Genomic DNA, 22,770 nt, shown 5'->3' with positions numbered 1-22,770 from the left:
ACATGAGGAGGTTGAGGGATGGTCACCAAGAACCGCCGTACTTTAATTTTTTACGAGAATGGTGGGGGACTGTGTCAACTGGGCAATGTGGGTTAATGGGTCCTGCTAGTATATATATATATATATATATATATATATATATATATATATATATATATATATATATATATATATATATATATATATAAATGTAATTCTTGGTTCGTTCAAAGTCCATAAAACCATATTTCTAAATTACCAATTTAATTGAAATTTTCAGAAAATTTATGTGTAAAGTCAAGGAATGTTTGCATGTTATTAAAATAAATTAAGATCGTTAAGATCGCAAATTATAAAAATATATTAAATGAAATAAAAATATTTTTCGTAACTGCGAAACTGCCCGCCATATTTCACTTCCGGTAGAAATGCGCCTTTCACGTGCACCACAGTTTGACGAGTTTCGAATTACAACATTTAACTTTCTAATTAATAGATGGGTAAAAAAATCCCTATTTTTTAAATTATATATATATATATATATATATATATATATATATATATATATATATGTACTTTAACCTTACAATTGAATAAAAAAACATATAATAAAACTTTAATTAAACTTGGAAATACGATTTAAAAAATAGGGCGGATCGGTAAGTGCACTATTACCCTTTGTTTATCTTAATTTTTTTATTTTTAAAAGCCTACCTAAAATAAATTCGTCTAATTCTTAATTTCTTATGTTATTGGAAAAAAAAGAAGGTAAATATGAAGAATTACTTCACCCTCGAAAATTTATTTAAAATTACCACTTTTATAGGTTTTCGGGGTCGCTGAAACCGAAAATAACGTTTATAATTAAGGCAAACGAGTAGTTTCCAAGATATAAAGAAATGTTAGTTTAAAAAAGTGGAGGATCACTTTTCCATAATTTTTTTTGGGGGGGGGACTTTTTTTCTACCCTTGGAAAATCCTTTAAAATTACCTGTTTAAATTGCAAAATGCAAAAGAAATCAAACAAAAACCTTTTAGCCAAGAAACACAGAAAAAAATTTTAAAATAGCATCCATTTTTTTTTCTATCGAATTCATTTGCTGCTTTTATTGAAAACTATTTTCTCCCTGATTTTTGATATAATTTTCTATAAAGGGCCGTGCGTCTCACGTTCGTATATAACAAAAAAAAAATTAAGATTTCGGTGTGCTAAAAACGAATCTGCGAACTGTTTCCGTCGCAAAAAAAATAGTTTTTATGATATGAAGAAATTATTTTTTCGAAAAGTAGGCGATCACTTTTCCATGTAAATTTAACTTAAAATAAGCACCCACTTTCTAGCCAGCTGAGAGAGGGGGAATTTTTTCCCATGTTTATTGGCTAAACAGCTTTCGTTTATGCTCGCGCGTAGCATAAACGAAGGCTACGACTGTGAAATGGGAAATAGTCTCAGAGTCCAGGGGTTATTACCATGCAAAAGAAATCAAACAAAAAACTTTTTAACCAAGAAACACACAGAAAAATGCCCCTCTCTCAGGTGGTCAGAAAGTGGGTGCTCATTCTAAGTTAAATTTACATTGAAAAGTGATCACCCACTTTTCGAAAAAGTAATTTCATGAATATCATGAAAACTTTCTTTTTGCGACGGAAACGGTTTGCAGATTCGTTTTTAGTACACCGAAATCTACAATAAAATATTTCGTTATATACGAACATGAGACGGGCCTTAAAGTAAAATAATACCGGATTTTGGGGGCAGATTTGCCGTTTAGTTGTACAAATATCCTCAAACCAGGTAATCACTAAAAGAGACTCTTAAAAGTCGTCACCTGTATCGAGCAAAAGTTTAAAACCACTGATTATATGTCAGCCTACGTCACAGTAACATATATTGAGTGAGTTCCTAACAGTATTTTGTATAGTTTTTTAGTTTAAACTCATTTTCCCAAAATTTCCCCAAACTTAACGTGTTCGATACAGTCTGCCGCCATTTGTATTTTTCAAATATACCGATAAACACTGCATGTTTTTGAACCGATTAAACATTATACATTACATAAAAACACTACAATGTTATCCAGGTAGAACATTTACTTTTCTTGCCTTTGATAAAATTTATTTGTTATATATTTATTATTTGACAACTTCTTTGTATCTGCGTTTAGTAATACAAACCCTTTTCGTTTAATGTAACGTTTAGTTGACGCGAAAAACTGTTTATCGGTGTATTTGAAAGATACAAATGGTGGCAGACACTGTTGATTACGTTAAGTTTGAGAAAGTGAGTTAAAACTAAAAAAAACTATACAAAATACTGTCACAAACCCACCGATTATGTCAGCCTATGTCATGGTAACATATATTCGGTGGGATTTTGACACTGTATTTTATAGTTTTTAGTTCTGTTTTTCGAGCCGATTAAACATTTTACATTGCATAAAAACACTAAACAATTATCCAGTTAGGTAGAAACATAACTTACCTTACCTTTGCTTTCATTTATTTGTTTTTGGACAACTTTTTCGAATCTGTGTATAGTAACCCCCCCCCCAATCACTCAAATATCAATTACTAACTCACATTTTTCTATACAGAAAACAAACAAAAAAAAACATTTAGCGTTTCAACATTTTTTCTACGTTCAGCTTTATCCACTGATTGTTGGTCGAGCCCAAGCCATGATTGACGGTAATCCCGAGGATCAGGATCCAATTCTGCAAGAGTACGATTTTGTTTTTCATTTTCGCCTTTTTTATTTTACTTTTTGGAATGTATTGCTGTACTAAGAATATAAGAAACATGCATTTTCTCTTTTTATTAGAGTTTTCCATTACACCAAATTGAGCCACAGCAACGCGTGGCAGGTAACAGCTAGTATATATATATATATATATATATATATATATATATATATATATATATATATATATATATATATATTATTTATTTATTTATTTATTTTTGTGATACTTTTTGAATAAATTCAATTATATATACGAAACTGCATTTTTACCTAAATGTGAGTTTAAAATTATTTTTTCTTTAACCAATTTTGGTACCCCCAAATGGGGAGCGGCATATGTATTTTATATATATATATATATATATATATATATATATATATATATATATATATATATATATATATATACGTTTTATTTTTTATTGCCGCATCTTTCTGTTAAGTTACATTATTGTTTCAGCTACCCGGCCGTGTTTTTGGCCGTCTGTAGCTTCCTCAGACTTTTACAGAAGCTACAGACGGCCAAAAACAAAAAAATATATGTGTGTGTGTGTGTGTGTGTGTGTGTGTGTGTGTGTGTGTGTGTGTGTGTGTGTGTGTGTGTGTGTGTGATTAGAAATCTACTTGACTCGTGTTCGGTGGTCAGATGTTCTTGCACTCTTTAAGGTGGAGTAAATGACTTTAATTTGAACTTTTGGGGCGCATGATGGTCGAGGTAGTTTTTGTTCAAAATTTCAAATTACATAAAAATTCCTGAGTTCGACAAGATACGCATAAAGAAGGTCGGAAGTGACATCAACTGGAATCTGAAAGATAAAAAAAATCTTCATCCTAAAAATTAATAAACATTTTTTAAAGATTAATCGAAAAGTTTTGGAGGCTTTTTGCCATCAATTTAATGTTTTGTTTTGTTTTTTTTTCATTTTGTTTTTTTTACAATAAGAATAAATTTTTAATTCGTCATCTACTAGGCTCCATCTTTTTTTTATTTTTAAAATGGAAATAAAAACGGAATTTTGCGTCTAGAAATAAAGTCCCTGGGGGTCAGCAGGAAGTAAGAGAAATAGTCAGAAATTCCCATATCTGTTATTTGTTTGTTTAATAGCAACAGTTTCTTTCGCAACAACGATTTTCCCAATCCCGAATGACTAGTAAATTTCCTTTTTTCCCTGTAAAATTTCTAAATTAAATCATTCCTTATGAATTGACGCACATTAAATAAATTAACAACGCAATTCGTACAAATTCAATTATATTTTTGTTTATTTACAAACATCTGCTATTATAATCTGCTGTTTACGTTCATCAACCATGGCCGACGAAAGTTAACGGCATTTTATTTGTGTAACTTTATGTTTCGTCTTTCTACGCCCAAAACCGATGTTCTTCTCTACTACTCCATGTTTTGAAAAGCGTCTGAGTTTCACCTTTACTTTGGATCTGAGATAGAACACGTACATCAAATCAGTTTCCAATGTTGCTGGAAAAATGGTGGAATCGTACTGTCGCTCCAGTACTTATTTCACTACTGACGCAATTCTTTACCTGCATAAGAAGAAAAGTACATCTAGAAGCAGCTTTATCGTAGCCTAGTGAGGAATGCCCGTTTCTTTTTTTTGGGGGGGGGGGGAACCTCTTTCTCATAGAAGAGACGTTGCGAGCCTGTCTCTATTTTATCGCCATTTTCATGGCAAGTGCTCGTTTGAGCTCCAATCCATGGTCCCTGACTTTCACAAGATTTGGGAAAATCTATGTGATTGGTTTGCGGACAGAAATTTGGCGATTAAGGGGTCAAAGTTCAACGATTTGACCTTTGAGAACTCTACCAAACTCCTCCGACAATTTTGGGTCTAAACACTTGAAATTTTCAATATAGATTCCTTGGACAGGGATCTAACTTAATAAATTTATTTGAGCCCTAAACAATAAATTTTAAGGTGTCATAATAGGGGTCAAAATTCAATAAATTTACCGCTTTTTTTTGTTTTGCTCAGCATACACCTCAAAACACCCGTGCAACGCATGGCACCCACGCTAGTATATCTATAAAAGTGAACGTGTCTGTGTGTGTGTCTGTGTACATTTCCCTACGCAATAATTCTGTCAATTTTTAGTCTACAGACTCGAAATTTGATATACAGGGTAGTGAGATTTGGGAAAATCGATGTGATCGGGTTTCGGCCAGAAATTTCGCTGTTAAGGGATCAAATTTCACCGATTTGAATGTTGGGTCTAAACAGTTGACAATTTAAATATTGGTTCCTTAGACATGGATCTAACTTAATAACTTAATTTGAGCCCAAAGCAATAAATTTTAAGTGGTCATAATAAGAGTAAAAGTTTTTAAAAAATTACGTTTTTTTTTTTTTTTTTTTTTTTTTGCTCAGCATACACCTCCAAACACCCGGGTAAGGCGGGCTGAAATTCTAGTATATCTATAAAAGTGAAAGTGTCTGTGTGTGTGTGTGTGTGTGTGTGTGTGTGTGTGTGTGTGTGTGTGTGTGTGTACATTTCCCTACGCAATATTAATTTTTAGTCTACAGACTCGAAATTTGATATACAGGTTACTGAGATTTGGGAAAATAGATGTGATCCATTTTTGACCAGAAATTTGGCGATTAAGGAGTCAAAGTTCAACGATTTGGCCGTTGAGAACTCTACCAAACTCCTCCGACAATTTTGGGTCTACACACTTGAAATTTTAGATATTGGTTTCTTGGACATGGATCTAACTTAATAACTTTAGTTGAGCCCAAAACAAAAAATTTTAAGAGATCATAATAGGGGTCAAAGTTTTAAAAAATTGACCGTTTTTTTTGTTGTTTTTTTTTTTTTGCTCAACATACACATCCAAATACCCGGGCAACGCCAGGCACCCATGCTAGTCTATCTATATATCTATAAAAGTGGACGTGTCTGTGTGTGTATCTGTGTGTCTGTGTGTGTCTGTTTACATTTCCCTTCACAATAACTCTATCAATTTTCAGTCTACTGACTCGAAATTTGATATACAGGGTACTGAGATTTGGAAAAAATCTTTATAATACGTTTTCGGACAGACATTTGGCTGTTATGGGGTCAAAGTTCAACGATTTGACCTTTGAGAACTCTACCAAAATCCTTTGATATATGTTCCTTGGACATGGATCTAACTTAATAACTTGATTAGAGCCCCAAAACAATAAATTTTAAGGGGTCATAATAGGGGTCAAAGTTTTAAAAAATTAACCTTTTTTTGTTGTTCTTTTTTTTTTTTTGCTCAACATACACCTCCAAATTCCCGGGAAACGCCAGGCACCCATGCGAGTATATATATATATATATATATATATATATATATATATATATATATATATATATATATATATATATATATATATATATATTCTATTCTATCTGGCTTGCTATTATTATATAAAATGAAGTTTATGTGTACGTCTATGTGTGCGCGTCGGTTTGTTGCCTATTGACTCGGAAACTGCTGAGCCAATTTTTATGAAATTTTATATGAAAGTATTTTATGTACCTAGCAGCGTTTCATTCCAATGGATGTCTTCAATAATCGATAATCGAAATAATCCAATGAAACAAGGAACATTCGATTTTGACCAAAGTGAACACCTTGCACAGCCTAAAATACCCAGTGCATTTGAAAAGTTTTGTCCCCACATAAGTGGAAATAAAGGTGCGTTCGAAATCAATAATTCTGTGTAGAGAAGCGGCGTATGAAATAAACAGTAGGTTCTTTGATAAGATAAAGGCGTAGTCGAAATCAATATTGTCTGTGTGTGTATGTGTGTGAGCTCGTTCCCTATGAACTCCAAAACGACTGGACCGATTTTTTTTTCATTTCAAACAAATGTATTTCATGTGTCTGAGAGTGTTCCTAAATAGGTTTTGTATTGCCATGCCACTGATGAGTATCAAAACTCGATAATCGAAAAAATCTGATTAAAAAAGGAACATTAAGATTTTGACGAAAGCTAACACCCTCATACAGCCTAACATCACAAGTGCGTTTGGGAAGTTTTATCACCATGTAAGTAGAAAGAAGCGGCGTATGAAATAAACAGTAGGTTCTTTGATAAGATAAAGGCGCAGTCGAAATCAATATTTTTGTTTAGAGCACAAATGAATCATGATACTTGACTTTTGCGTTTTAAACTTTAATTCAAGCCATTATATAAAAATAATTTTATAAAATCAATAGTAAATTCTCTACAGTGCAATGTAGACTACAATGTATTGTGGATTAAGTCACGGAGGCATGTGAAACTTCTTCTTAGTGCACCGCGGTGGGTCACCGACTAGAGCAGACTATCAATCGATTTGATTGAAAAATGGGCAATAAAAATAATTGCAGTGTGGAACATTCACTGATCATCATTCAATCCCGGACAACGTCCAGTTTCCCTGTAAAGGATAAAGGGTCAACGCCTGTACCCATTTCTATGTAGAGAAACAAGTGATGAGACAATTCCAATATTTTTCCCGATTCCGATAAAATTACTGATTCCGATACAATTATTGATTCTGTTCTAAATTCCCGATTCCGATACAATTACCGATTTTTTAAATTTCTAAATATAGAGTTATTCTGCGGGAAGGGGGTTGGATTATCGCAACAACAAAAAATGTAATATGTGCATATATTTTTGCAACTGTAAAAATACACTTACGAGTGTCATTTGAGTTTTTTCTGGTAGTTTACAATCATTAGAAATAAAAACAATAAAAAGAATTGTTTGGGGCATCGGAGAATAGGCACAGATTTTTCCGATTGCGATTACCCCCCCCCCCCAAAAAAAAAATGTGGTATTTTTTACGACCTAATCCAGCGTAGTATAAACACCCCAAATCTCCCCATGTTAAGAACGGCTTTTGGAATAAATACCCCCAACCTCCCCATGTTAAGAATTGCTTTCGGGGTTAGGGGGTATTCCAAAAGCCGTTCTTAACATGGGAAGGTTGGGAGTGTTTATACTACGCTTGATAAGGTCGTAAAAAAATACCAAAAAATTCCGATTTTTTCGAATACCAATTAATCGTCCCAACACTAATAGAAACATTCTTGTCTTCAGTTTTATCACGTAAGCATGAAAGCAACGGCAAACGTTTTATCACGTAAGCCTGAAAGCAACGGCAGCGGGAAAAACTACGCAACCGCCGACGTTGTCGCCGCCGTAAAAAGTTCTTTCTCACGTGCCGGGTGTACACGTGAGAATTCTGCCACGGTGCGGGTGGGGGGGGGGATATAGATAGGAACACGCCCACCCGGTACACAAAGATATACTCTAAATATATACCAGATCTAGTGCGCTATTATCAGAGAGAAACGGCAACAACAACAACAACAACAGCAGCAACAGCGCCTACCTGGTAGATGGAACTGCTTTGTGCAACGGCGACATGAGTTGTATACTTTGTATATTCATCTGCTTAAACAGTTGTAAATACGTTTCGTACTTCCTGGTTGAACTGTGGGTGTTTAAAACGTTTTGTTTTGTCGACGTTTCGACTTACGAGGAGTCTGCTCTATCTTGTCGTAAACAACCCGATGTTTTTATTTTGTGCGTGTGTGTTTGATTGTGTTTTTGTTTTGTTTTTGTTTTTGTTTTTTTTGTTTGTTTGTTTGTTTGTTTGGTTTTTTTTTTTTTGGATCGCCCATATTCGGAGAATTACCGTAATTATTTATTTTAATAACCTTCACCCCCCCCCCAAACAAGGCATATTGTCATTTGGGACCCTGCCTAAGAAAGATTAAGATGTTGGTTTACGTTACATTTAAACTTCTGCATGTCAGTACAGTTATGGAAGCAGGTAGAAAACTTTCTGGCATTTAGAGACCTCAACAGTGAAGGGGTGTGATTTTGTGGCTAAGCAGGTGGATAGAGGATATGTACGTCGAGGGGGCACAATGAAATCAGAGCACATTCCAGTAAAATACTTGTAAAATAGGCACAGGGATGCAAGATTGCGGCGATGGGACAGGGGTTGAAGCTTAGTTGACAAAGTGGGACCTATTCGATTTTGAGTTTGCTTTCGACAGTAATGGCGTTATTGGTAAGGAAGGCAAGCGAAGGTTTACTTTCGCGACAGTCTTGCAACTTTTGGCTCCCTTATTTTTTGTCCTTGCTTCCTTGCATTCCATGAGTGATGTTTCTGACAAAGAGGGAAGAATTGCTGTTCTTTAGGTTCGCATCTATCCTCCATCCATCTAACAATTAGCGCTGGTTAGTTTTTGACCTTGAAATAGTATTCCTTCTTTAACTCCTAACACCAAATGGCTTCATGCGTTGACTGGGACGATTTCCATAAGAAAAATGCGTAATATGCGAACTTTCCCAGATCTATTTTTTTTTTTAAATAAAACTAGGCCACTCGTGAACCGTTGGATAAGTATTTGTTTTATATAATAATAGATATAAAATTTCTTAACTTGGACATTGATCGATGATCACGTTTTACAAGCATTTTAAAAGTCAGAGTACATTGTGATGTCATAATATACCTCCGCCTCCTCCTCCTCCTCCTCCTCCTCCTCCTCCTCCTCTTCCTCCATCCTTTCATGCTCATATTCCTTTATTTTCTTTTAAAGTTGATAAGTTCATTTTCTTCGGATGAGTTAAGAGCAGAATAAATTTAAAAATTGACATAATTATATGAATGATTCTGCGCTACGAAATATTATATATACTAGCAGTTCCGCCCGGCTTTGCTCGGGCCCTATGTACTGTTAATAACTTTATATGCATATGTATATATTAAAAAGTGTGTATATGTATGGTAATGCCTTTCTATATAATAGGCTTCCTTAACTACCATAGAGAAAAGTTGGTAGAGACCGCAGCCGTCAAATCTTTTTAAACTTTGACCCCAATTTTGTATCCCTTAACATATATTGTTTTGGGCTCAAATTTAATTAACATGTTTGACCCATGTCCAATTAACCTACATCTAAAATTTTAAGTGTTTAGACCCAAAATTGGCGGAGGTGTTTGGTAGAGTCTGCAAAGGCCAATTCTTTCAACTTTGGCCTATTGCCAGCCAAATTTTCACCCCAAAACTGATTAAAACGCTTGCTGCATGTCTGAATACACTTTATGTAAAGTTTAAAATGTTTAGACCCAAAATTGGCTTAATAGTTCGCTAGAGACAGCAAAGGTAAAAGCTTTTTACCTTTGACCCTTTGGAAACCAAATTTTCGGGAAAAAAAAAAACGATTAAAAAGCTTGCCCTATGTCTGAATACCCTTTGTGTAAAATTTCAAATGCTTAGATCAAAAATTGGCTGAGTAATTTGGTAGAGACCGCAGGGGTCAATGTTTTTAGAACTTTGACCCCAATTCTGACCCCTTAACATTTACTGTTTTGAGCTCAAATCAAGTTATTAAGTTAAATCCATTAACCTACATCCTAAATTTCAAATGTGTAAACCCAAATTGGCCGAGGAGTTTGGTAGAGTTCTCAAAGGTCAAATCGTTGAACTTTGGCTCATCGGCAGCAAAATTTCTGGCCAAAAACCAATTAAAAAGATTTTCACAAATCTCAGTATCCTTTATGTCAAATCTCGAGTCTGTAGACCGAAAAAAGAGTTATGTAGGGAAATGTACATAGACAGACAGACAGACAGACACACAGACACACAGACACACACACACACACACACACACACATACACATACACACAGATAGACATTTTCACTTTTATATATATACTAGCATTTCAGCCCGGCGTTGCCCGGGTGTTTGGAGGCGTATGTTGAGCAAAAAAAAAAAAAAAAGAAAAGCGGCCAATTTTTTTTAACTTTGACCCCTATTATGGCCCCTTAACATTTATTGTTTTGGGTTCAAATCAAGTTATTAAGTTACATCCATGTCCAAGGAACCTATATCTAAAATTTCAAGTACGTAGACCCAAAATTGTCGGGGGAGTTTGGTAGAGTTCTCAAAGGTCAAATCGTTGAACTTTGACTTCCTTAACAGACAAATTTCTGTCCGAAAACGGATCACATCGAGTTTCCCAAATCTCAGTAACCTGTATATCAAATTTCAAGTCTGTAGACTAAAAATTGACAGAGTTATTGCGTAGGGAAATGTACACAGACAGACAGACACACAGACACGTTCACTTTTATAGATATATATGATGAAAAAGAAATGAACCATATTCGGATGTTATATAATAAATAAGTCGATTGAAAAGTCCATTAAAAAGAAAATCACGAATTTTAATGGAAGCCGAAGCGCTTTTCGCCAGACAAACTTTTCAGGGATATGTCTGATTGTTTTTTGTTTTTGATTTTTTTGTTTTTTTGGTAAAGGGATAACGATGAAAAAAAAACAACTAAATAGAATGTGTCCCCCAAATAGTTTCAACTGTAACCGAAGGGAGGGGTCTCAAGCTGATGGCAAGCCCCTTGAGGACAGATAGGTGGAACTTAGTGCGTCCACTGTGCAAAACAGAAAAACACCCCGGAGAGAATGTAGAACAACAGTCCTTTTTATCTACTAAGTGTTGAGCAATAGCCGATTTTACTAATTGGGTACCTCTGGAAATAGGCTGATGATCCCGGATGAAACGAGGAACATGCTGGCGATTCTAACCTGAAGATGCTGGATCGTTATATAGACGGCACCAGACCGACATTGGAATTTGTAAGCAATATAGCTTGACTGCAAGATAGGCAAGACGTCCTTGCGAAAAGAGGGAAAGGCGCACCTTGTAGAATGCGCAATTCGAAGGGATAAAGTGCCAAAATTAGAAGTGACAAGAGAGGAAATCTTATCGCCGATATGTCGGCCTTCAGGTTCAATCCAAGGTAATTCGGAAATCTGGATGGACCATATTTAGCTGACTTATAAAAGGATTCTATTTTTTGTTGACCAATGGAAGCGGATATCCATACATAATGAAAATCCTTTTAATATTATCGATTTCAGAATCGATATAAGGAGAGCATATTGGCCTGTGCCCGATGGGTTAAGTTTCTAATAATGTTGAGCTTCCTAGTTTTTGGTGCGAAAGAATCTCAACTTAAGTAAAGTCCAGTAAAAGTAGGTCTTCTCTCTCTCTCTCTCTCTCTCTCTCTCTCTCTCTCTCTCTCTCTCTCTCTATCTATCTATCTATCTATCTCATATATATATATATATATATATATATATATAAAGTGAACGTGTTTGTGTGTGTGTCTATATGTCTGTTTGTCTGTGTACATTTCCCTACGCAATAACTCTGTCAATTTTAACTCTACAGACTCGGAATTTGATATACAGGGTACTGAGATTTGGGGAAACATTTGTAATCCATTTTCGGCTAGAAATTTGTAATCCATTTTCGGCTAGAAATTTGGCTGTTACGGGGTCAAAGTTCAACGATTTGACCTTTGAGAACTCTACCAAACTCCTCCGTCAAATTTTTTGAAATTTTAGATATAGTTTCCTTGGACGTGGATCTTTGTTAATAACTTGATTTGAGCCCAAAACAATAAATGTTAAGGCGTCATAATAGAGGTCAAAGTTAAAGAATTGACCTCTGCTGTCTCTACCAAATTACTCAGACAATTTCTGGTCTAAATATTTGAAATTTGACATAAAGGGTACTCATATGTATATAGCGGGAAAATATTTTTCAACAGGAAACTATATGTTCTACTTAAGAGTATGAAAATTTAGCTTTATAATGGTATTGATTAGGGGGTGTTAAAACTATGTTAATATAGTATTCACGCTAATTCCTTCTGGGATGTAAACTATAATATGTGAAAGCGTGCGTGGTGAATGACTAAACAGTATGAAATAGGAGGACATTAGTATATAGGATGATATAGTAATATTAGGTTATGTAGTATATAGGCTAATGGAATGTAGTATATTATGTTAATAGTAATATGTAGTGAGTGTTTTATTTTTCAAACGGTAAATGTTTAAGGATAATCTATGTTATTTTAAGTTGGCTGTATTTAAATTTTTCCTTGTGTTTACATCTAGAAACTAACTCATTGTTTTTTTTTTAATTTATGTAATACTTATTGTAATGGTTATTATTATTATTATTATTATTATTATTATTATTATTATTATTATTATTATTAATTATATTGTCATTAATATTATTATCATTTTCATTAATATTATTATCATCGTTTTTTACACTAATATTATATTATTATGTTATATTATTATTAAAATAATCATTATTATTATTATTATTATTATTATCATCATTATAAATGCTACTTTTATTATTGTTATGATTATTAGTAGTAATATTATAATTATTATAATTATTACTATTATTTTTATTTTCATTATTATCTTATTATTATTTTATTATTATCATTGTTTTTAAGGCTACTAATATTATTGGTATTATTATTATTATTATTATTATTATTATTATTATTATTATTATATCTTTTTAAATTAATACACCTTGTTAATATATGCAATATTTCTATAATAAACAGATATATATATATATATATATCATAATTTAGTAATTTAAAATTTGTGATTTGAAAAAGTTAAATTTCAAACATAGAAATGTTATTGTATGCAAGACAAAAATACAGTATAGTAAAATATATTCCCTTAACCCATGAGTTTTCTATGGTTATAAATCTCAAGGAAATATGCAAGAAGTTGGATGATTTTTTTATTTCGGTCTACTTCAATTGTTAGGCCATAATCTTTATCTTTTAGAAGATAGAATTAAAATTTTGCGATTTTAACAACATTATAACATTTTTACTTGTGCTGACTTACAAATATAATCTTGATAACAAAAACTGCATCTGATTTTTAAAGACTTTTTTGCTTTGGTTTAATAAACAATTCTTTTATTTAATTATTTTCATTTTCATTTAAATTTTTGTTTTTTACATGGGGGTCACCACTTATCAAGGCCCGAAGGCCACTCAGGGATAAGGGTTATTGCGTGTACAGTAATCAATGAGATAGTATTGTAGTAATCATTAGTATTGGAGGTTCTGATAGAGTGTCTTACTTAAGGGGGCGGTTTGTCAGGAGTTTGTTTATGCTGGACTTGAAGACGTCCAAGTTGTAGTCAAGTAGGAATCAGGCAAGCGGCAGAGAGTTCCACTGGCGTGCAGTTCTAAGAAAGAAGCTTTACTCATGGAATCTACGTTTAGATTTAGGCACAGATAAAGAGTGAGGGAAATTATTGACGCTTGTAGTGGAAGTGATTTATTAAATTATTTCCATTTTAATTTAATTTTGGTTTAATTTTGTTTGCCGGTCTACAGATATCTTTTGGTTTTTATTCACAAATTGATTTAAAACTTGAACTGAATTTTGAAACTGATATACGAAAAACAATTTTTACCAGATTGATATAATCAAAGATTTGCCGAATATCCAATCAAACTATAGAAAAACTGTGGAAATATGTATTGGATTGTTACCAGCTTCCTTGGATTTATTACAATACGCGTTGGATCTTTTTACCTGCAGAATACCAAGAACTTCCATTAAAGGATTTAGCACACATTTTCGATTTCAAGTTCAATATCCTATTTTTTTTTTATTCATTTATTTATTTATTTTTATTTTATTTTTGCATCGATATCCAATTTCTCTTATTCTATGTAGCTAAAATGATTTAAAAACATTTAATTTCCTATGTTTATTACCTTATTACTTTAGCAAATTAAGTGCAAACCTTTTATAATATTTGCTAAGATTTTCCTCCGAGGAGATGTATAAACATCGAAAAATCATGGGTTAAGGAAATGTATTTTACTATACTGTATTCTTTGTCTTGCATACAATAAAATTTCTATATTTGAAATTTAACTTTTTCAAATCACAAATTTTAAATTCCTAAATTATGATATATATATATATATATATATATATATATATATATATATGTATATATATATATATATATATATATATATAATTTTTCTTTTCTTTATGTAAATATAGTCATATCTTGCTACGATGTGCAGACGGTTTTTAGCATTATTGATCTCATCAGGCAAGAAAAAATTTGAAAATTAGAAAAGTGGAAGATTTTTTTTATAATTTTAGAGGAAGAAAAATGGTGGGATCCTTCTATCGATCCAGTAGATATTTCACTGCTGATGCAATTCTCTATCTATATAAAAGCCAGGTACGTCCAAGGATGGAGTTGGAGTACTGTTGACACATTTGGGCGGGAGCTGCTAGAAAGGACTTGTCCTGCCTTGACAGAGTTCAAAATAGACTTCGTAGCTTTGTAGGAGATGTCCTTTTCTCTTTCCTGCAACCTCTATCTCACAGAAGAGATGTTGCGAGTTTGTCTCTGCTTTATCGATATTTTCATGGAAAGTGTTCAACTGAGCTTCAACATTCACGCATGCGCATTCGTGGAACAGTTTGCAAGCAGATAAAAATCCCACGCACCAACTTTTCAATTTTTACCCCTTAGCAGCTCGTTTTCCCCGATAAAAACAGATTAAAAAGCTTTCCACGTGTCTGAATATCCTATATACCAAATTTCAAGTCTGTAGATCAAAAATGTTTTAACTTATAGCAAAACCCATACATGCAGTGTAATGCGAAAAGACTCCTCGCTGCTCAACTCCCTACATAGTGTCTCTGTAGATTTGGTCCCAAATAGTAGACCTTTAGATCCAAATTGCACTGTACCTTGTTTGGTACGAAGTAACAGTAAGAAAAAAAAAACGTTTTATGTTCCAACGTGATTCGGGAAGCGTAACCATTGACGGCCGATAGAAAAACAGAACTGTCATAACTGAGACAGGTGTTGAATCGCTTCGTGGCGAAAAACGAAACGATGGTTTCAAGGAGAAAAAAATGAACTAGTAAGAACGCCTGGGAATGGAAAGGTCTCGTTAAACATTATGAAATGTTGTGCGTTTGTTTTGATTTTTTTCCCCCGGAGGACATTGCGTCTATCGTTTTTAAAATTTTATTGTCAATAACTTCATCGTTATGTTTTTTTCTTTCTCTTTTGTCAGCTGTTGCGGCATTGTCATAAAATGACACGAAATGCTGACATTCAACTGACTTGCGCATTTGATGTCTGAACGTCAGAGACGACCGTGGCCGAATGGGCGGCGAAGGCATAACTTGACCGCAGGGTGTGTCGTAATGAAGAGGCTCGAGCACGTGATACCTCTACCAGTGACAGGGAAATGCCTGTCACAACAATAGGGACGAAAACGAAAACTCGCCAGCTTCAACGCGAATGGAGGGTTCCACGTGTCGGCCATCCCTTTTCCAGACAGAAAAGAATGTGCGTTCGGAATCGTAACGTTTTTTTTTTTTTTTTTGGTTTAACCAAATTTGCATACGTCAGCAACTAAATCGGTAAAGTAAAAGGTATCCACTTGATCATGGCTGCCGTATCTGAAATCGGAAATTGGGAACTGGTTTTAATCAAAAAAGAAATTCAATTATGTTTAAACTCGGATGTTTTTTTACCTGGTCAAGTTGTCTGAAGATTGTAGCTTCCTGACCTAAAATGCACCAAACATTCATATTATTGTTTTCCCCCTTTTTTTTGCAAAACTCAGCCATATTCTGCAAAGTCAAAAACATAAACGACAATTTTTCTCTATAAAACAACCAAACTAAACACCATAAATCAATATTTGAAGATACAAAGCATAAACACTATTCCCAAATTACTGGATTCCACATTAAATAACCCCAAAAGGGTTGATATGTCGTAAAACAAAACAACCAAACTAAACATGATTAATAAATATTTCAAAATATAAACAACTTGCTGCATAAAATCGTCGGAAAATCGTTGATATTTCGTAAAGCCACACAACCCCTCAACCAGATTTTGGGGAGGAGCAATAATAATTTTTTTTTTTTTAACAATTAATAAAAAATCAAAAACTTTTTATATTTAGATTTTTTTAAATTGTGGTGGAAGTATAGTACAAAGCGAGAACAAATTCAGCAAAGCTCCCCGAAAGCAAATTGAACTAGGTTTGTTAGTAAGCCCTTGAAAATAGCGGGCAGTTGCGGCCGTGGCCAAAATGAAATCATCTGACTTCCATTGTCGGGCATTGACTCGCAGTGACAGCTAGCGGAAATCACTAGCTGTCATTGTCAGCACTGGTGATTACTGGCGATGAGTGCTGGTTTGGGACAATTACTTGGTGGATACTGACGGGCACTGGTGGGCACTGTTTGCCTTTGTAACTGGCAGCCATCGGCGAACATAATCAGTGTCAGCCTGTCTTCAGCTGTCGGGCATTGCTATGCATTGATATCGACTGGCTGTCACTGGATGCCTGTGTCAGCACTGATGGTCACTAGCGGTTAGTGATGTTATGAGGCAGCTACTTGCGTTTACTGGTGGACACTGGTTGCCCTTACAATTGTTACTGTCCGTTCCTAGGGTTCTGCTGTCGACCATGACCAGTATCGGCCTCCATTGGACTGCTTCGAAATGAAATTGTCTCTCTTCAATAGCGAGCAATGGTATCCATTGGGGTTTAGTGACATTTAGAGGCGGTTACTTGCATTTATTGGCAGACACAAGCTCCCACTATATCTATTGGGCTTTGTTGTTCACTACCTATCATGATCAATATCAAACCCCATTTGAATGCTCTGAAATGAAATCACCTGTCTTCAATTGTTGGCCACTGTCATCTAGTGGCGGACAATGTTGGTCAATGACGGGCAGTAGTATTTTGAAGCGGTGACTTGCATTTACTGGTGGACATGGACTATCTTTACAACTGTCACTGTCGGTTTTCGGCGTTCACTGTCGGTCACTAGCTGACATCCAGTGGTGGGTACTGTTCTCAGTAGCAATTTTAATTGTGATTGATGGTAACTGGTGATCAGTGTCTTTTCAGGTGATTACTATGACTTCAAATTTTAGTCACTGTCATGCAGTGGCAGGAACCGTCATCGATAGTAATCATGCTCTATTAATATGGTTACAATCACTTCATGACACTGACGAGCAATGGCAGGTAATGGCGAGTATTGACAGACACTGACGGGCATTGGCAGTTACTGCTATTTTGATACGGGTTTATATAAATCTATGTTGTATTGTTTGTGCATTAAAAGTTTGTCGAAAGTATATAATAGTTATAAAAAAAAACTCTCATCCCCATCTTAAGAATGGGTTTCTAAATAATAACGTTATTATTTTAGCACGATCCGTATTCTGCATAAATACCCATTTGTAAACTAATAAGCGCATAAATACATCATACATATGTAGAAAAATATTTCATGTGTGAAATAATTTTGGTGATCGAAATAGGATGCTTACTTGGAAATGTTTAATGTTGTAACCCTTTTGGCTGTGATTATAGCGTAGTATTTGTTAACTATGGCAAGCAGGACCAAGAGTCAAAACATTATTATTATTATTATTATTATTATTATTATTATTATTATTATTATTATTATTATTAATAATAATAATAATAATAATAATAATAATAATAATAATAATAATAATAATAATAATTGATTCGAATGACGGCGGGTCGGTAGATTAATTATTATGATTAGAAAAATAAGCAATTTAATTGGGAAAAAATGACTGGCATAAATATAATAATATCGCAAAAGGAATGTGAAAATAGAAAAATAGATGTAAACATTATTTTTGGTTTGCATAAACAAATAACTTGATTGGGGTTACATCAGCTGTTGGTCTGAGACATGTAATGAGACACGTGATGTAATGTAGATTTGGGGAGATTCTAGCAGTTATTAGCTGGACATCAGAGAGAACGGGCGACAAGAGTTGGTCTCCATGACGTAGGGAGCGGCGTCATTTCAGGTAACCAATATGTAAAAACGCGTAATCTCTGAAGATGCCGGCCGGATCATGAAAATAAATGTTCGTAAATAATTCAAGTATGCGTTGTGTTATTCACATCTGTTAAAAAGAACTGTTCGTCTACAACTGTTTCGATACGTCCACGTCAATCGTCTTCTGTTAGAACTGTTGCATAAATGTTAAAACATACACACTAGACGATCAACTAAATGATATGACGTATATACATACATGCATTTACACGTGCATGAATATACAGATAGAATATAAAACCAACTATTCAACGTGTACGTCATTATGGAACATATTCATATGCACAACATATTCATATACACAACATATTCATATACACAACGTAACAAATGTGGTAAGATAACAACACAACTACGGATGGCAGTAATTGCTGGGAATGCAGTTAGGAGATTCAGAATTCCTATCCCGTCGCAGGCCAGAAACATCGTGAAACAACTAAGAAAAAGATGAGGATAATAGTCCGCAATAAATAAAAATTAAAAAATAAAACTCATCTCAATGAATTCTAATTAAATAATAAATACGTATTTATTATTATATTGAACCTAATATACAGTAGTGAGAGTAAAACTTGAGTGTCATCAACTAGAATCGAAACCACAACACATAACTCTCCACCCTCATTCCTTGGCCTCTGAGTTATGCTCATACTTATAAATGTTATATATATATATGTGTGTGTGTGTGTGTGTGTGTGTGTGTGTGTGTGTGTGTGTGTGTGTGTGTGTGTGTGTGTGTTGCCAACTATGAAAAGCAAGTAACTTGTATAATACGATATACGTTATTTTAATTCACAGCTCATCTATTAAACATATATTACAAACAAATCTTTCATTAAAACGAAAGGCTAAGACAGAAAGTAAAGGTAACATAGTTATTTAGGTTGGTTGGTTGTTTTTGTTTTATGGCATATCAACCCTTTTCAGGTTATTTAAGGGCGAATCCTGTGATTTTGAAGAACAATTTTTAATATAATATATTTGGGGTTTTTTTCGAGTCTGTTTCTATTTAACCCATAGTTGGGACCCTAACAGGTACTACCACTCTGGGTCAGAGTGGACCTGGGAGCAATAGCAATTAAAGGGTGGCTCCACACTCCCCAAAACCGCAAGCTAGGGCCTCACTATTGGATATAGTTTAAGGTCATATCCAGAACCAATAGTTATTTAGAGTTGGCAGTTATGAAAAGCAATTAACTTAAATTATGTAACCCCTACCTCCCACGGACTATTGTCCACAGTCACGGTGGATTATAAGCTAAATGTGATCCCCAACTATGATCCCCAACTACGGGATCACAAATGTAATATAGTCTAGTCTCGGACTCTTTAAATGTATTCAGGCAATCACTGGCTGCTGGAACCATTCTAAGACTGTTTTCATATAGTTAAGCAGCATCCACGCCAGCATCCACTCTAGCATCCACCCAATTAGAGTTTTGATTTTATTATCTTTCCTCGCTACCTATTCATTTCTTTCGTTTGTATTTCTTCTATGCTTAAAATAATTGTTGTGGTGGTGATGAATGAGTGTCGGTTAGTCAGGAATTTGACAGTAGATTATCGATTTCAGATTCGGGTTGATATTATTATTTAACAATTTGTAACACTCACGTATCCACCTGCAAATGTCTATTCCGGGATTTCGCCTTCGCTGTTATTGTAGTCAAGCCCGTAGAACGTTTATTTAGCGATGAAATATTCCCGTCTGCAGCTGATCTTTGTGGAAGGGTTATCCAACTAATCCGGCAAGCAGTAAAAGTACACTCTTTAACGGATTAGATCCTTAAATGCCGGGAAAGCCTTCTATTCCAGTAGCTTCTTTCTTAGACTGCTAGACTTAGAATTGTAACAGAGCGCGTATGAGCGGGTGGGAAAATATCAGCAGTAGCCACAAGATAGCTGGCTTACGATGATGAACAAAGCTTCTTTCTTAGAACTGCACGCCTGTGGAACTCTCTTCCGTTTGCCTGTTTCCCACCTGACTACAACTTGGATGTCTTCAAGTCCAACATAAACAAGTTCCTGATGAACCGCCCCCTTAACTAAGACACTTTATCAGATCTCCATTACTAGCAATTACTACGATATTGTCCCATTGATTACTGTACACGCAATAACCCTTATCCCCGAGTGACCTCTGGGCCTTGGTGAGTGGTGACTTCCATGTAAAAATATATATATTAGCAGCAGTAGCTGAAAAAAAGCACATATGCAAATTAGGAAATGTGCGCGAATTGCTGCAACAAGAAAAAGAAAAAAAGGACACCACGTGCTCGGGGAAGAAAAAGCGTGGTTGGAAAAAAATCGAGGTATAAAGTCGAAGACGAGACATGGCTGTGTACTAGAGCAGAAAGGAAAATGCGGCCAGTTGAAATTGACATGTGGCCTCGCAGTGGTAGCAAGAGATTGTTATAAGCTAGTGTCAAGACGGAGAAAAAGAAAAACCGTAATAAATGACTTTTGTTAAAAAAAAAAAAAAAATAGAAAAGCCGTCGGGTTTATTTATTTATTTATTTATTTTTTTTTTTTTGTTTCTTTTCGACGGTGCCAGACGGCGTGGGGGTCCGAGAGATTTTTTAACTGTAACGAACACGGTTCGAGTGTAATTGCATGCCTGCTTCTTGCTTCCCTGGTTGTACTAACATGGAAAAGCCTAAATGTAATATGAACAAACATCTTGCTTTAGATGTGATCCTAAATAGTACCTTACGTTCAAGTGGCTATGTCTGGGATAAATAAGATTGGAAAAAAAATTACAGGTTGTTTCGATTCAATCAACAATTATTTTAGTATGGGAAACCCTGATATAGAGCACTGCCGGTGGATACCAAGTAACCTAAACGGTTATTATTATTATTATTATTATTATTATTATTATTATTATTATTATTATTATTGGCTCACATGGAGCTTTCACACAAGTCAACAAACGATCCGATTGGACATCTGTGGTGTTCTCTGGAAGCTGAGTGACAACAAGTCTCCCCAGACGTCAAGCTCTCTCCACCTCCTTCGATAGCATTTGCAAATAAATTTGCATCATCGTAACAGCCTCTTACCATTGATTTCTCGCTGGCAGTGGCCATTGGTCTATACTGGAATTTGAGTGGCAATAAACCTTCCCAAGGTCCCAGTTCTCTTCACGCTTGTCCAGTGGAGGTCTGGTCAACGCTCTCTCCTCAGTCTTTCCATCCTCCTTGACCCTTCTCGGCTCTTTGGTATCACTTTTCTATTGGGGGGAACGGTGATGAGACAATGAGAGGGGATGCGTGATGGGGTTATATAACTTGTAGATATACAGCTTCTGTGTTCTTCATTCCATGTGACGCTTCTTCGTTATATTCTATTCTTATATTATTCTCCGCATTCAAGGGTTTTCCTTAATATTTCAACCGTTTCATTATCGTTAGTCGTTGTATTTTTGCAGCTATTCCTATTATTATTATTATTATTATTATTATTATTATTATTATTATTATTATTATTATCGTTGTTGATGTTTGGAAAATAGAATGTTAGAAAATATGTATCGAGACGAAGAAGGTATTTACAGAAAAAATATTTATAGTATCGGGAATGCTAACGTGAAATGTTAGGACATAAACAATAAAGATTATTTAGTTATAACATCAGGTGATCTTTATACTACGTGTACTAATGACGTAATGAGTTTAGAAGAGGCACGTATAGTTTTGGTCAGAGTTTAGAGTCGGAAGGGAATTGAACAACTTAGCACGGAAGATATCGTCTCCGCGTTTGGAAGCTGAAAGAAAAGCGACCTTAGCATAATATATGAATCAAAAGAAGCCGTTGCAAACTTCAAAACACAAATAAAGTTATATTAAATATAAAACCCATTGTTGCTGGTTTCCTTGGACAGAAAATGAACGGATAATGAGAAGAGAAGATGACACAACGGAAAGAAGTGTGTTCTTTGCCTGTGCGCTACACAAACTGATGTTAATGAACTGCTTTATTGTATGTGTTGCACACACATACACACACACATTGACCATGATAGACACTTTTGTTGATACACACATATAAGTATACACTCACACATGGTATAAATAATATCAACATGCAACGCAATATCGATATTCAACTCTAGAACACATCAAATAACCCAACCTTAAATCACAGTCACACATTTATGCGTTTTCTTTTTACAATTAAAAAGAACGCAAACGCTTCATGCCCATCTGTCGGATT

General features: G+C 34.6%; 1 long non-coding RNA gene across 1 annotated transcript in view; it reads left to right on the top strand.

Annotated features, from left to right (window-relative positions):
• The window catches only part of LOC145297812 (uncharacterized), a 97,757-nt gene extending 81,167 nt beyond the window's left edge, over nt 1-16,590 (top strand). The window contains exon 2 of the long non-coding RNA XR_013870333.1: nt 15,711-16,590. This is a non-coding gene — a long non-coding RNA (uncharacterized LOC145297812). The remainder of the gene's footprint in view (nt 1-15,710) is intronic.
• The last annotated feature ends 6,180 nt before the right edge of the window (nt 16,591-22,770 follow it).

Source organism: Euprymna scolopes, chromosome 18 (genome assembly GCF_053919585.1).
Source record: "Euprymna scolopes isolate OS-2025 chromosome 18, ASM5391958v1, whole genome shotgun sequence".
Taxonomy (NCBI): Eukaryota; Metazoa; Mollusca; class Cephalopoda; order Sepiida; family Sepiolidae; genus Euprymna; species Euprymna scolopes.
Note: the sequence above shows the minus strand (reverse complement) of the source record. Positions and strands in the feature narration are given on the sequence as shown.